We start from the raw sequence: 13,975 nt of genomic DNA, 5'->3' as shown, positions 1-13,975 counted from the left end.
AGTTGAGGTGGGTTATCTGGTTACAATCTCTCTTCCTTAATGAACAAATGACATGAACTACTCAATGGGAATGAAGGCTAAGCACTAAAAGGCATTGAGTAGGATGGATGCTCTCATGACAGTTGAGCGGGGCATCTAGTAGCAATCCCTTGTGATGGATGCCCATATGTTAGTCGAGGCGGGGTGTCAAGTAGCAAGCTCTTTGTCACTTAACTATGTGCCCACATAGAATAGCTAGTGGATCCATTAGGCTAATCACCAATTGACCCCAGGCAAGTTGATCACCTTTTTACGGTGTGGGATTACATGACACTGGATTCTATGATTTAGCTCTCATAGTCTATGTCGGTTAAATGCTTATTCCCATCATGTGAGGTACCCATTATGGTTTCTTGACAAGTTCTATGACGCGTGGGTAGTAGTATGGGATGCAATCCATGCATTTGCACGAGTAGGCTTCAAGAGGGCTATAGTGAGAATCTCTACTTCCTAATGAAAGAATGTGTTCTAAATGAACAAATGAAGTAAGTTACCTTTATGTTCACATGATATGATGTATGTCTCGCGTGTCTATATGAAATGACTCATGTCTTCCATGATATAATGCATGTCGTAATTGAACAAATGATATGAAGCATGTTTCACTTGAGTTGGTGATACAAGTTGTTTAGCATGATATGTTGAAATGCAAGGAGTCTTATTTGTGGTGGCCTAGAAGAACACTTAGTTGTGGTGTGAAGAGGTAGTATGGGATGCCACTTCATATCTTACTTAAGTGGGGTCTTAGGGCTATTATAGATAAGGACACTAAGATGATTGAGATGCCCTGCTTGATGTATATGTTCTTGTATTGTGTCTTGACATTGAAGGAGCATGAGGAGAAGGGTAAGTTCACCTTTGGTGGAATTATGATGATAATGTCTTGGTTGTTGGTAATACTTGTATTTGATGCCTCTTATTCTTATGTTCATGGAATATCTTGAAATTGGTATCATGCATGGTTTCCAAACCAAAATGTCTATTTTAGCATGTTTTTGCATGGTTATCATACTTAGTACATTTTTGTGTACTAACTCCATATTTCCCTCTATGTCTACAAGTGTAGGTTCCGGCAAGTGACTTGCTAGTTCTAGTGAAGACTTGGATTGAGACTCCCAAGTTAGAGTGGTATGTCCTCATCATTCGGGGACACATTTTAGAAGCTTTATGTTTTGTTCTACTTCTTCGTATTAGACTCTTTCTAGGCTTTTCAAGTGTAAAGGGTCGTGACCCTACTTATGTTGGTTTTCTACGATTGTATTAAAATGGCCATGTGAGACAAGTAGACTTCCGCTGCAATGTTTTAAATGTTTGGTACCTTTTGAATCGTATGGTTTTGAATGAAAAGTTTTAATTTCGTACAATTTCTAATAGCTATGAGTTGAATGAATGCTATGAGGCTTGTATTAGACCCCCTTCGGAGTCGAGTACGCCGTGTCGCATTCGGGACCTAGACTCGTGTCGTGACAGTCGACATGTGCCCCAAGTATTTTCTGCATTGTAGGTACGGTAGGGTCGCGATTAGAGAGGTCAGGAATGGTCATGACTGCGGTTAGAGAGGCTGGTGGAACTCGACCGTGTGCGGGAGTGTGTTGAGTTTGTTCTGGTTGATTTGGCAGGTCGGGAGAAGGCAAGTCAACCTTTGCGAAGTAGTTAGACGTCTTGAAAGTAAGGAAAGTGGTAGCCGACAGTTTGGCCAATTCTCGCACTTGGCGTAATTCTTCTTTCAAGATCTCGAGTTCTTGCTCCATGCGAGCCATTTTCTCTTCATTTTGAATGTCCGTCATGTTTTGAGAACCATCGGGGTTCTCAATGGGTATCGTTATGTTTAAAGCAGCGTTTAACTCGTCTTTATCAGTCATATTTTCTTTGGATCGAAGGTTGTATCGTGAGTCATCTAGTTTGCAAGTCAACATAAATCAACCTACTTGGGATAAATAAAGGAAAGAAAACAAAGAAAAAGGGAAATATGTTAGTTTGGGAAATATTGAAAGATGTAACAAATATGTAAGTATAACACATATATACACCAATTTGGCGACATTCAAAACTCGTCCTAATGTAGAACCTATTTTTGCCTGAGGTAAGCCTACGTTGCAATCAATTTGATAATAAATTATCTATTTAAACACATTTTAGATTTGGAGCAAACATAACTTCATTGATTAAGGTAGTCTTGGATGTTACATTGAGGTAGGCAATCAAAAACCTAATAAATGAAAGCACGGGGGGCCATAAGGCATACAAGAGAGATAGGCCACATGACACTTTGAAGAGCTTATGAAAAGAGTTCAAAGAAGAAAGACGAATCTCCGACCAGGTTGGAGTATCATCATCGTCATCGTCCCCACCATAATATGACCCTGGGTGGTACTCTAGAGACTCGTCGGGGCCACGTTCGGGAGACGTGTCTATCACCCCTACATCTCTTGGGTCATAGATGTTAGAACCCATTTCAGAAACCTCCATGTGGTCTTTCTCCACCTCTTCTTCAGGGTCCTCTTCTGGGTCTTCTTCGGGATTCTGTTCTGGGTCCTCTTCCGGGTCTTCTTCCTTTTCTTCTTCTTCTTCTTCTTCAACCACCTGAATTAAATAATCGATAGATCCGGGAACAATCTGATTATAAATGGATGTGGTGAATCTCATGCGATAAAACACTGATTCTCTAATCCAATCAAGTTGTTGGTTGTCTACAAACCCCAGTGCCTTAGTACGCTTGGATAAGCCATATGACTCATAGTATTCCACCAAGCGTAATACTCCGGCGTACACCATTTTTCCTCTCCTATTTCCAAATCGATCGTGTATTCCCACTCGGCTTACAAATTTCTTATATGTTCCAGCGAGACTGAAGTGAAAACATCTTTATGTGACCCCATGATTAACCATAGCAAAATGTCTTGAATGACTCCAAATTGCCGCATAACCCGAAAAGGTGCATATTGTTAAATTCCCCTCAACCCAATTAACTCAATAAAGAAAAAATATCGGGTCCTCGTACAGACAGATTAGACTTGCCCCACCCAGGCATAAGCAGGAAGAAGACTCTGCCAGATTTCAATACACAGAGAGAGTATCTCTTGAAAAGCTTCCAACGCCACTTATCTTATCCAAGAAAACTTCAATTGGATGGCATCTCATGTAAGGTAGTTCAGGAATATGTGCGCCACTCTTCCCTTCCTGTCAGTGCGCCCACCCAATTTTGGAGAAGATATTCATGGCTTTTGATCCTGTTACGTGCACCTATGTAGAAATCCATTTGTGGATCACGATGATAGAAATGCTCTCTCGCCCAAATTTGTAGTGGTAAATTGCATCCCCCGAAGAAGTTGTGCCTCCTAATGCAGTCTGCCATTGAACAAAGAACTTTGGCGAGGATCATGGGCACCAAAGAAAATCTTTATGGATCGTTGAAGATGTTTATAACCATCGGCAATATGTTGATGTCAACCGAATGGGACCTTATTGGGAACACCATAACTCCCAGAAAAGCCAAAATGAATACTCTCGGTCTCATATGTTCTCATGCTCTGCGAGTTCATTTAAATTCACACTGATATTCATAGTAACCTTTCGAACGCCCAAACCTCTGAAAGAGATAGTCTAACTCGACCTGTCCGCTGTCCACATATCTCAATAACCGAAATATATGCAGATCCAGGAGACTTAAAAAATCACATGTACAGATAGCTGACGGGATCATCGGTAGCCTCCCTCTAACCGGTAGCTCGGCAAGACTAATGAACTCCTCTAGTGTAGGAGTGATCTCAAAATCTAGGAATTTGAAAGTTACGGTGCTCGGTTCCCAAAACCCCATCAGCTGAGTTACAAAGACTTTGTCGCATTGTGTCCCTAGAAGTGACAATAATGCTCCCAAATGCCCTCGAATCTCAGCCCCATGTATCCTGCAGATATTTTGCCACCAATTTTGTAGGATGTGTGGCGCTGAAACAACCATTTGGATATATGACGAGTCTTGGTTGAGGTTCATCTGAAAGAAGGGTAAAGGGTGTGATGAGTTTATTTGCTCCAAATTCGTTAAGTGTTTTAGTTTGGATAATTTATATTAATTTCATACAAAGTTTATGTCGTCGAGTTTTAAAGAAGAAACTCATTGACATTTTGGTGGTTTCATAAACGCAACGACAATACCGTATATTGTCTTGCCTAAGACTATGCAACATGACCTATTTTAAGAGTAATATTTTTTCCTAGATGATTGAGAGTGGGAATGAGTAATTGCGAAAATGTGCACTATCTTAATTGCACCAACTCTGAAACTAAGGAATCCAAAAAGAGTTTCGAAGGAGTGCAGAGCACCCCTCGCATGTATAGTGTTTGCGTGTACGGCCAAAGACTCGGCAGAAAGTACAAATGATAGTGTAGAGAAAGCAGTAACAAGTAGTGTTTTAAAACAAATAAGGAACACAAGCTTGAATTTCACTTGCAACCTTTTAGTCAAAATAGTATATCAATTCGGTAAAGCAAACAAGCAGAAATGAACAAGTAATCACAAGTATTGCTCCTAAATTAAGTTTTCTAAGGTTAAAACCTAAGTAAGATCCCCAGCGGAGTTGCCAAGCTATCACACCCTATTTTGAACTAGCCGAAATAGTTCATAACATAATATGGCTGTCACTTTGATTATTTTTTTTGAAAATTTTGTTTTTGTATTTAGAGTTGCCTCCTAAATTTTAACGAAAATATTAGAAAAACCATTTTTTAAATATGTGAATGTAAACTCTGTTTTAATCTGCGAAACCAGTGAGATCTAAGTGAGGGTTTTGGTTACTCGAGGGGAAGGTATTAAGCATTCCTCAGAGCCTATCCGAAGATAGTCCTTATACTCAATTTAGGAAAAATAATCAGGAAAATTTGTTCATTCGTTTGCTTTAAAATCAATGATAAGTAAATTTTGCTAGTTTAAGAAAACGAGTAAAATACAAGGCACGACATATATACGTCTCTAAATTAAATTTAATAGTAATATGTTTATCATATAGTAAAATATAAATAAATAAACGTACTAAAAATGTATGACAATTTTATATGTTGAAAAAGATAGATGTGTATCCAAAATAAATGTTTAGTTTAAATGATATGAAAATTTGTCGTCTTATTTATATATAGGATTAAGACGTGAAAGAAAAATAAAATAAAATGATATAGTAGTCGGGTGGAAATCTATAGTAAAATAATGTGTAAATTAAAGTGTAGGAATTTATAAATTATAAAAAAAAAAAACGAAGTGTATCCAAGTAATAAGACACGTATAGAGCAAACTAAAAAAATATGAAATTTTGTACCTTTCTGCATATGACATATATATGTATGTACCTTGTATTTTGAATCTGTTGGCATATCTAAATCTTATGTAGAGCAGCAAACAAGAGCTTTAATGTCAAGCGATTTCAACTTCAAACTTCCTCGAAACTAAAATTCAAAATAGAAAATAGAAGGACCAGAAAAGATGAGATAAATATTTTTTTGAACTCGAAAGCTTTTGTTACGTTTTTGCCTTGGTGATTTTTCGATCAATCCTGCATGTTTTGTTGAGACCCGAAGTCCTTTTATAGTCAGTTTGGGCTTTGAATTCTTGGAAACACAACTCTTAGAGGAAACAACAAAGAAATCTTGAAGGGGAAGAAAAAATCGACCTTTTTAGGTCGATTTGAGAGGGCTGAGTGACTGATTGGGCATTTTTCCGATGGCCCAGAGCCGTTTTCTAACGAAAGGGATGGGGGAGCACGTGGGGGCGGCCATGAAAAGGAGCCTGGAGCGTTCGATTTTTGGAAAAAAGAAGATCGTCGAGGTGTTCTTTAGGAAAGATAAAAGGGGATGGTGAACGTGATCTCTGGGCAAAAACAGAGTATAGGTAGCGTAGGAGTCTATGTTGAAAAGTCTTTGGTTTGATCTCGGCCGTCCGATTGTTTAATCGAACGGTTAATAAAAATCAAGGGTTAAAAAAGATTAATACAATATATATATATATATATATATATATATATATATATATTAAAAAGATGAATTAATTAAAGCCGTTGGATTAAAATAGAAGGTTGAGATTAAAAGCTAAGAAGCACAATCCATGTGCTCGTCTATGTGGCACACACATATTGGCCGGTTTAAGGGGACTTGGATTGCCAAAATTGTTCAAATTAAATTCATTTAAATTATAACCTCTTCTTTATTAAATAGTCATAATTTATTAAATTAAAAATAATTAGTTTTTGCAAGATTAGCTTATTTGATAAAATTAGTCACTCTTAAAATTAAATTAATATAAATTAGTAACTCATTAATTAATTAAGCTTTCTAATTTTAAACAATGTACGAAAAATATCTATTGCGACAAAAGAAATTATATTTGAACAAAAAATAGATTCAATTCTTAAGAACGACACTTATTTAAAAATGAGAAAGTAAGTAGTAATATAATATTTTTAATTTTTATAAGAAATTACACTTATGAAATAAATTTATTAGGTAAAATAAATTATCAAAATCTTTTTGTATTCCTATAAATTTTCATATATTATTATTATTATTATTATTATTATTATTATTATTATTATTATTATTATTATTATTATTATTATTATTATTATTGTTATTACTACTATTACTATTATTATTATTATTATTATTATTATTATTATTATTATTATTATTATTATTATTATTATTATTACTATTATTATTATTATAACTATTATTAATATTATTATTATTAAAACTTTAGTTAAATAAATGTGGAGAGCCAAAATTGGGTGTCAACAGCCTTGCTCTTTGTCTCGTTATCTTTGGAAGTTTGGTTGATCCTACGAATCGCCGTAGACAAAAGAAAAGATCATATTTAAATTAAAACATTTTCTAGGTATGAAATTTTGAAAAATAGTTTGAAAAGTTCTCTGCCAATTAACTATCACGACATGCACGACACGAACAAAACATCCTTTGTCTCAGATTTTTGACATGAGAGGTAACTTGCTGGCAACTTTAGAACTCCTTAAGAATATGTCACATTGAGGTACTTGAAGTTAAATTTGAAGTTCTGAGTACCCTTGATGGAATTTTTGAGGCCTTCCTCAAAATTTTTGTCCCAGTTAGATGTTTCAAAAACAAATCTGATGATGATCACGGGAGTCATGAATTTGAGATCTCCTCAAAATTATTCCCAGTTGCACATTTCAATATGATCCTTGACTCTTGTTTGTAGGAAATGACTCTTCTTATAGAATTTTTGAGATCCTCTCAAAAATTCTGTCTCAGTTCCCATTATGAAGGGAAATGGAAATCTTATTGGGAATATGATCGAACCGTTGTGGCGCCTACGTATCCCGTTGAGGCAAGAATCAGGTCAAGCGTAGTTCCCCTCTCGAGGATTGATAGAATAGAAAATTTTGATAAGGAAACAACCGAGGCTAACATAGGTCGCCTACATATCTCATTCTAATCGCCTACCACCAATGACAACCTAACTACATCGTTGAGCGGGGATAGGCATGAACAATTGGCGGAGCATTAAGCTATCATCTTGCAGATTAATCAAGCGCGGTATATAGGTATAAGACTATCATATATACGAAACACTCTAATTTTACTCTAGAGTGAACAAACTTCCCACATTCTTTGGTCTATCCCTCTATTCATCTTCTGAGTTCAAGAGCAGACAACGAGTTTATTTTAATGTTAATCATGCATTAAAATAGTTAAACAAGAATGTAAGCATAAATCACAAGAAAACCCATCTCATGCTAGGAACAAATACTAATATACCATTAATCGTAGCTACAACCCTAGAATGAGGGACTTTAGCTACTCATAGAACAAAAGATCATCAAGTAATGTTTATGGATCATAAAAGGGTTTACCAAAATGAAGGAGTAGAAGAAAAGCCCTAGAAAATGTTAGTCAAATCGCCCAAATTGAACTGCTCTCGTCTTTTAAAAACTAGATAATAATAAAATAACACACTTAAACTATTTATAGTCTAAAATAAAACACGTGGCCAATTTTTGGTGTCCAGGTTCGCGACGCGGACCTGTTCCCTCGTCTATAGTTGCGCACAGGTGAAACCTCTCCGCGACGTGCTCCTATCGCGCACTCCACTGTTAAGTGGAGTTCCTTTTATGCACACACATATCAGCTTCGCGACGTCGAGATGCTCCCTTGTAGTGTATTCTCCCGCTTCTTGGCCCTTTTTCTCCGCAACTTCGTCTTCTATTTTCCGACCTCTGACCAGGTGCCTTATTTTGGCTCGTTCTTCTTTGTTTTTCACCCTGAAACATCTAATCATATTGGTTAGAAAAAGCGACATCAAAAGACTCTCAAAACTTAATTCCGACAACGAAAAATGCTCTCAATTTAGTTTTATATATGGGATAAATTGGTTATTAGGCACATAAATACGCCTAAGATCACTACCCCACACTTACAGCTTTGTTCGTCCTTGAACACTTATACACTTTCAAACATACGACGACTCTACTACACTTCCCCTAATGGCATTTTAGCTTTGGCCACAACAACTATCATAGCTTCACACAACATGACAAATACTATGCATTCATTAGGACAACACGTGCAAGACCATCTAGCCTCAAGAATAGACTCTTATAACGCAGAAAACTCATGCACAACTTCTGGATCCACAGATATATTAGTTATCAGACCTCATTAAACATGTGCCCTCACCACAAATGAACACCCTGATTTACTCACACATAACATTTTCATACAAAAATAAGTGCGGGAAGCAATTTTGCTCACTCTCGAAAGAATTCACATGCCACAACCAACGAACCATAGGCTTTCCCTTAGTGTACTGCCTCACTACTTTTGAGAATTCAGAAGTTCAAGATCAATTAGATCTTTTAAGGATTGTAATGCATGCTAGGGGACAGGTAGGAACTATTTTTTCAGATATAAATAGTGACTGTATTCCCAAGCGCTTTAATGCACAACAACCTTCATTTTTGGACCTTCTCTCAATAACCTCCTCCTTAAGCTCCTTTTCTTGGAACCATTGGCCCCTTGTTGCAAAGCCTTTACATTCACCTCTTCTCACCATTTTCATTCTAACTTTATTAACCAAAGTTTATTTATTTATTGAATTGATTTTTTTTTACGAGCTAAACTTATGTTGGGGCTTGCCACTGGAACTTCTGCTTCCTTCATTCTTGTTCACACAAAGTGCTCAGGATCTTTTGGATCAAATTTATAGGCAAGAGAAGGAATGGGTATTAGCTTTAAAATAGGCTACCAAAGAATAAGTTCAAGGCTCGAAGGGGTTAACTAGAGATATACATCAAGGTGGGTACAGGAAGGCACAATCCGGGATATCAAGAATTGCCTATATCACTTCCCAAATTCCTTATCCTCTTTTTTCGCTAAGCAGACAAATCAGGCAAGTTCTGGACCTCAATTAATAGCAAGGAATACACAAATCTTACACACTTGGCACACATTCAACTCAGAACTGGTCACTATATACTACTTCTCAATCACTGACACAAATTCATTTTAAGCATACGCCATTTAGAGTCACATAAAAGAGCCTAGTTGTCTCAACACAAAGTCATTCAATGTTTTCAACTTTCATTCCAACTCAAAACAGTTGCGCAGCCTTAGCCAAAAGCCAATCCTACAGACCCAAATGACGAAAACTGACCTTAACACGGTCGTCATCCATCTATCATAGGGCGGCTTAACTCAACTATGACACTAACTCAATCTTAAGAAACAAAATCTTTTTTTCTACGGTTCAACGGGACTGTCCTTGGTTAAAGAACCGAAAACAACTACCAAGGAACCCAAAACAAAATAGCAAACACAAACAAAAACTATTTACACAGATATAGTCCCCACCCCACATTGAAAACTCAACACTGTCCACAGTGTGACATAAGTAAAAAAGAAAGCAAGGTAGGGCGGGTGGACTTCCTTGATCATTCATCTGTGTCGCCATCACCGTCGGTGCCCTCAAGAGCCAAAAGGTCATCCTCTTCTGCTTTCGAATCGAATTCACTATCCAACATGGTTTGCCTCCTGTCTTCATCAGTTAGAACATCATCCCATACGAGTTCGATAAATGCAAGTCCAAGTCCCAGCAATGCATCAGCGTGTTCATTCAGGGGGTACTTCGTTGCAATTTCATCCAACTGCTCTTGAGTTGAAGCTAGGCATCTATTTTAATGACGCAGCATTTCTAATCCAAACATGCGTGCCATGATCATCTCATCCCTCCGGTTGCACTCTGTTGTGGTGAGGGTGGGTCCAAGCATGTTCTCCGGCCCCTCTGTCTTTGTGACATGTAGGGGTGTGGTGAATAGAGGCGCCATGTAATCCACACTCTCCTCTGGAACTCCAGCTCGCCTGCACAAATTAGTAATTAGTCCCCCAAATGCGTACCTTCAACCTCGATATACTCTAGCCTTGCGTATGACTGATTTTAGCACTACTTCTACATTGATAGGTAGGTCTTTCATTAGAGCATGGACCAAGCATACTCGGTCTCTCGTCACCTCGGTAAAATGCAGCCCTGGTATCAGACAATTCATTATAATTTTTTATCACACCCAAGCTTCTCGATTGATGTGAGCATAAGGATATGACTGGTGATAACCACGGTGCCCATGTCGAATCCATTTCGCAGTGGACTGCACCCCACACAAAGCATGTCGGATATGCTGATATGGAGGGCTGATATTGATCCCCATGAGGACATCAGAAGGGGCATCTGCAGTCCCCAGTATTTGATTTATAGTTGAAGGTGTCAGAGGGACCTCCACGCCTCGCACGGTTACAAAGTGAGAACGAGCATCGGGATTCCAATTTGCGTAGAATTCCCACACCACACTAACATTGCACTCTGATGGATCTTGAAAGATGACACCCATGTGCAGCTCTTGCAGGCGACACATAATGTGTGGGAACTCCATCTCCAAGTTGACATCATCAAGTATCACATCCGAAAAGTACTTGGCTTCCGTGTGTGATTTGTACCACTTCTTGCCCTCCGATGTGACAACCTTGTCCCCGTAGCGCTGAGTTTGTCCTCTTGGGACTGCGAGTGCCGGGGGAATGGTGGTGCCCGTTCTTACTCTCTTATGGCTGCTAGACACCACCACTTGGCCCGACCTTTGTGTGCTAGACATGGTAACCTGCAATCAGACAAAACTCACAAACAACATGGTACTCAGACTTCCCAATGTCATTTTCAGCATATGATTCACATAATTCACCATAGCCTAAACATACAAAACCAAACATCTCAGATTCTACTCCAGAATTCGAACCAACACCCATTCTTCTATTTCAATCACTTCCCCCATCACCAAGTTGCTACCCAAGAATTCACAACCCCCAATTATTAATTTCCCCACAAAAATTTTCCTCATTATAATTATCCTAGTGAACTCCAACAGATTTTTCCCATCAACCATAGCCATAAAGAAGCAGAAAACCACAAATAGGCAACAATTTAAATATATCACAAGAACTCATCTATCATGCGCATCAATACTAGCCCTACTTTTGTGAATCATCCCAACGAAAGAAATAAAAGATTAGGACACATACCTTGTGTGCTTAGACCCACAAAAACTGAAGAACTTGGGGAGAAATTTCCACTTCGTGACATGGATTTGATCTTAGAAGGAGTTAGGGTTGAAGGGGAAAGAAAGAGAAAGCAATTTAAAATGGAAAATGAGGGTTAAAGAGATGGATTTGGGGAATAAAAGGGAATGGGGGTCGGGTTTTTACCCAATTAGCCGGGTAAAGCCCGACTTTTTAATTAAAAAATACCCAAAAAACTCACCAGGTCCGCGGAGCTATCGCGGACATGCCTTGATGTTTTTGTCATAACTTTGCCTGGGGCATCCATCACCTGGAGGAAACAAGTCCGCGACGCGCTCCTGTCGCGAACTCCACTGGTTTCGCGCCCCAATTTCTCTTGGGGCTCTCCTCTTGTAGAAACAAGTCCGCGACGCTATGAGGTCGCGGACTCCACTATTTTCTCACCCCAAAAATTGTTTGTTTTGGTTTTTTAAATTACAAATTACAACTTTTAAGATAACTGCACTAACCTATAACTAAAACTAAACTAAACTAGCCTATTCAAATAAAATACAACGGGAATATATGCTAAAAGACAAACTCTCGGGTTACCTCTGTCACGACCCAAGCCTAGGGCCTAGACGTGACCGGCGAATGGGGAACCCGAAGGAACCCCAAACAAGCCTCATAGCATATCATTACACATCCTTGGTCGCGGAAGCAATTAAAATGACCATAAGCGATAAGCATAATCAAAGGGGGAAATCGGGACTAAGGGAGCAAGAAAAAAAAAAGAAATGATACATAAATACCATAGATGAGTCAAGCTCAAGCATAATACACAACTTGTCCAACACCACCTCTAAACATGAGTACTTAGCGGGGGCCAAGACAAACTACCGGGCTCACCCTCATAGTCAAAACATAACTAAAAAGAAAAGTCTTATACATAGCAAAAGATCATGAGCAACGTCCCCGGAATGGAGGACTCACCAATAACCTTGATAGGAAATCGTATTAGCCACGCGGAGGAGGATGGTCAAGCGGTGCTCCGGTTCCTACATGGTGACATCATGTAGGCATAGAGTATGTGTTAGTACGTTTGAATGTACTAAGTATATGAGATGCAATGCAATGCCACAATAGATGGACATCATAGGAAAAAATGCATAATCATACCCGATAGATAGCACATAAATGAAATGATATATATAATGACGCTTACATAAAAATCATATTTAGTGGGACGTAGTACATGTGTGGTGAGTGACCATCAATATAGTATTTCCAAGGCCTACCACCCCCTTGAAGAGGTGAAAGAGGTACAAACCCCTCAATGTGGTTACCCGGGCCTACCACCCCCCGAGCTAGGGACCAAGGTACAAACCCCTCGATATGGTTATACGGGCCTACTACCCCCCGTACTAGGCAACCAAGGTACCAACCCCTTGATACGGTTATACGGGCCTACTACCCCCCGTACTAGGCTTGGTCGACTCACAACACTTTTATAGAGAAAATCATATACATGTATCACTTTCATCATCATTTCAATAATTATATAATCATCCGACTTATAGGATGTACCTTGGACCTTCCATTTCCTATGAATTCTATAAATGACATTTTATCAAACACATGGTGGGCTATTGTTCATGTAGATAAAATCATATCTTTCAAGAGTACTAAGTCCAACCAATTCCGAAATACATATAAATCAGCCCACCAACAACATACATATATATATCAACCTTCATAATTTGATCATGGAAGCATGAAAACCATAAACATCACATAATAATTCCATTTCATGATAATATGCAAAAATAGACCATAATAGAATGTGTAGTAGTAATTCCATAATTCAAGAGTTCATAAATGATCATAAGGACCCATAAACTTGAAGTAAAATAGAGGATAAATGGTTGGACTTGTGGAAAGGAAGGTTTCCACAATCAACCCACATACCTCAACTTTGGAGAATCCTTGATGAGGATTGGAATGGAGAATTGATGCTTGAGATTGAGTCTTGAATCCGGAATTAAAACTTGAGATGTTTGAATTTGGTTGAAGATCTTGGTGGAATTTTGGAGAGGGATTAGTGAGTGTTTTTGAGTGTTTTGAAGCTAGAAAGAAATATAACTAAGTATGGGACAATCCTCTTTTTTATAAAAGAAAAACGTCCAGCCGCTACAGTAACTTTAGCTACTGGAAATTGAAATTCTGCTCCGACAGGTTTTACAAAAATGATCATAACTCCTTCATCCTAACTCGGAATGAGGTGAAACCAATTGCATTGGAAAGCTAACTCGAAGGGCTTTAATTTAATAGGTAGAGGCCCTTCCAGTTCCTTATGTGCTAAGAGATATACCCCTTT

The sequence above is a fragment of the Solanum verrucosum genome, unplaced genomic scaffold (assembly GCF_900185275.1).
Source record: "Solanum verrucosum unplaced genomic scaffold, falcon-dt-bn FXZP01000208.1, whole genome shotgun sequence".
In the NCBI taxonomy this organism is placed as follows: Eukaryota; Viridiplantae; Streptophyta; class Magnoliopsida; order Solanales; family Solanaceae; genus Solanum; species Solanum verrucosum.
Note: the sequence above shows the minus strand (reverse complement) of the source record.